This window comes from Portunus trituberculatus, chromosome 28, assembly GCF_017591435.1.
Source record: "Portunus trituberculatus isolate SZX2019 chromosome 28, ASM1759143v1, whole genome shotgun sequence".
NCBI lineage: Eukaryota > Metazoa > Arthropoda > Malacostraca > Decapoda > Portunidae > Portunus > Portunus trituberculatus.
The window spans coordinates 1,981,277-1,984,769 of record NC_059282.1 but is presented as its reverse complement, the minus strand read 5'-3'; the positions used below and the strand labels follow the sequence as shown (position 1 = coordinate 1,984,769).

Here is a 3,493-nt window from a genome sequence, read left to right as displayed (position 1 = left end):
AAGGTCAGTGCAAGCCTTGGAGACCCCTGCCCCACACTTATTGCCTCACGTTAGCCACTAATGTCTGCCCTGCGCTGTGCTCCATACGGCAGCCACAGCCTAACACCGCTCTTCGCTGCTCCACCATTCAAGGTCGCAAGCCTCACCACCCCACGCATAAAATAATCTTTTTGTATAATAAACGATCAAACTCCCCATCATTGTGTTTGAATGTTTATGCATGTATTTACCTGTTGCCATCCTGGACTAGTAGGCACTCTCAAGACTCTGTAAGACTTGGCAACACTGATGAGTCGCTCAACCAAACTGCCCATGTGAAAGTCCCCTGACCATTTGCTTAGTAAAGAGAGGACAGCTTATAGGTGTGTGGAGAAACGGATAATTATAGATGAATTATGTTAAGGATTTATAGGTGTTACATGGAGGGGTTAGAAGAATGCCAAATAGAGAATGTGTTGATCTTCCTAGCCATTGCCATGAAATCTGGGAGCAGGGAACTACAGGCAGTGTTTATGGCAAGTGGATTTGGTGTGTTCTAAATTGAAAACTAGAGGGAATGCATTGGGTGATCTGACATCTGTTAGGTTTTATCTTCTTCCTGTGGCTATTCAGTTGACCATTCAGAGAAAAGTAACTCATCACACCCTTGAAGCAGATTGTGTAGATGGCATGAAATCTTTGAAGCAGGTTAATCTTCACGCAGTTTGAAGGATTATTATATTTTCTGATACTAGCTGTTGTTGCTTTAATTAGATAGTTTGCCTATAACTTTTTCCTATATGGTAGTGTTCGAGGATACTCGCAATAGCTCTTTGAATAGTGACATGGTTTTCAAGAACAATTTGGGTATGTTAATTATGACTTGTCAGCATTGAGGAACAAATATGTTTTCAAATTCCATTCTTAATTATTAATTGCTTTACCGTACATGTTAAGTATTTTTATTCTTTCCATCAATTTTGTTCACTTTAAGACTTTGATTAAATGTTTATTTAATTTTGTTTTACAGTAGGTAATGATGACATAGGTATAATTGATTCATTTTTTTTTTTTTATTGTTTCATTATCCATCATATACGTTTCTATCCTTTTCTTTATTTCATTGATTTTTTTTTATTATGTATTTTTTTTCATTTGCTCCATTATTCATTCAATGTGTATATGGTTGGCAGGAAACTACGCAAATCGAGCAGACAGAGCAGCGGAGCAGGATTTGTTGAGCGTAGTGGAGCTTTGTCTGTGGCAGTCGCAGGCTTCCCTACCGCCAAGTGAGGCAGGCAGCGTGCTGACCAATGTGAAGGAAAGACGGGAAGCTGAGGAGACAGTACAAGGGTAACAAACAGTGTGAGGGGGAAACAGACTTCTGAGTGTATGTGAGATAAGTGTACTGTGAAGGAACAGGGAAAGCCAGGGTGACGTGTACGGAGGGAGAAGCAGGAAGCACAGCTTGACAGGTGAGCTCATTAGTCATTAGTGGTTTGAATTTACGTCTGGTTATTTTTTTTCTATTTATTTTATACAAGAAGAGGCAAAATAAATAATTCAGAAATGAAAGGTAAGTGTCTTGAAACTTGTAATTGGTGATGAAATGACTCCATCGCAAGGCTTTTGTTTTATCACCACAAACACCTCTTGATTCGTCACTGCCATCTTTATTATTTTTTTTTTTTTTTTGTATTCATTTATATAGTGTACTTATGTGTGGTTTACTGTTTGTACGCATTTATTTCCCTTTCCTTAATTTCCTTTAATTCCTTCATTTACGTATTAATCGTTATCTATTATGCATACATTTTCATGTGGCGTAACAAACCACCATTCTCTTTCACTTGTTTAAATTATTCCAATTTATTTTGGCACTTATGAGAAGAAGAGCAGATAGCAACACCTCCATCACGCCCCAGCTAGGCTATTAGCGAGGTTGGTGAGGTTTTCCTGGGCTGTTGTAGTGAGTTTGCTTGCGTTGTGTGAATGGAGCACGTGAGCTAGATCATTAGCCAGCCAGCCCGCAGCATTGTGTGTGCGTGAGTGAGTGACGTATTAACGCTTTGCTCTCTCACCTTGAGTTTCAAAGGCTACATCGGGTTATCAAGGATGTTTTCCTGTTAGATATGTGAAAATCTTGTTAAGCTGCCACTGGAACCATGTCTTAAAAAGCAGTCACCATTAAGCAAGATATCGCTGAGAGAGAGAGAGAGAGAGAGAGAGAGAGGTGAAAGTTTAGATGGAGGAGGTATAAGACACGTAGAAACAAGGAAGGCGTGGCAGATGGGGAGGTGGACATGGAGTAGGATTAATAAGAAAGGAGTGGCTTAGTTTACACGTTACAACTACTGGCCAATGATAGTTGCCTATTAAAGTCCTTATGTCATTATGTTGAGCTAAAAAAAAAAAAAAAAAGTAAGAAAACAACTGTTACGAAGTAGGAAGCCAACTGTACGTAGTTGCGGGGCAGAGGTGTCCAGCATACGCTTCCCCTGAGAGTGAAGGAAGTAATGAGACCACCCGTGTTGTTAGTATCATTTATTCGTGGAAACCTTAAATAGAAGTCAGTAAGAGTGGATAATGCAGCTTTTACGTATGTCACGCCGCGGCAAGTGACCTCCGCGGCTGCCTGGCTGGGACGCCTCTACTGACAACAATAAGGCGTCTCTGCCACCGCGAGGGACGGAGACTTGAGACTGAGACTACGTACTACCGCCCCTCACACCAGAAGCCCTTTTATTTACTATTCATCTCTCTGTACGAGGGACACTGGTCAGGGGCAATAAAAAGAGCGGAAAAGGGCCACTGAGGTGCCAGTTCTCAAAGGTCAAAAGGTCATCCAAAATTGGAGGATAATCCTCTTAAAAGCTCCCTCCTGACCTTACTGGTGTTAGTGTCCCTCACACCAGACCCTTGCTTGCTGGTGTTGTGGTATTATGCTCTTATTATACACGAGGCTAAGCTCTGATAGTGGGAGTAATGATGATGGTGATGATGATGATGATGTTGACGATAATAATAGTAGTAATAATAATAATAATAATAATAATAATAATAATAATCAACAACTATGATAACTAAACAAAAGATTACATGAATAGCTTGTTTCTAGTCACTGCTAACCTCCACCTCTTAACTAATCACCAACTAAACATAATCACCAAACAACGAGTCACAGGACAGGATGATGGACACAGGCGGGGCATGTCCATCACTGACCAATAAGAGAACGTAACATGACAAAGAAAACGTAAACACAAGGCCAGTGACGAAACCCAGCAGAGCAATTAGATATGAGCAGTAATTCAGTAACGTGTGGGGGAACTAGCGAAGTCTCCGTCTCCGCGAGGTGGTAAGGACGATATAGGTTAGTTTGGTTCTTTGATAGCCATTAGGACAGTGGCAAGGGTAGTCAAGGCCGCCCATCACCCTGGTAGGTTTTCATTTAACGAGCTGGTATTGGTCAGTGGTCACGCTTGTCTCACTCCAGTTAACGAAGCTGTTTTAT

General features: G+C 41.1%; 1 protein-coding gene across 1 annotated transcript in view; it reads left to right on the top strand.

The window, feature by feature from the left end:
- Positions 1-195, top strand: part of LOC123510317 (T-complex protein 1 subunit eta-like) — a 10,589-nt gene extending 10,394 nt beyond the window's left edge. Inside the window, exon 11 of the mRNA XM_045265345.1 lies at positions 1-195. This exon is cut by the window's left edge and continues 349 nt beyond it. The gene's annotated coding sequence lies outside the window, so the exon portion shown is untranslated.
- The last annotated feature ends 3,298 nt before the right edge of the window (positions 196-3,493 follow it).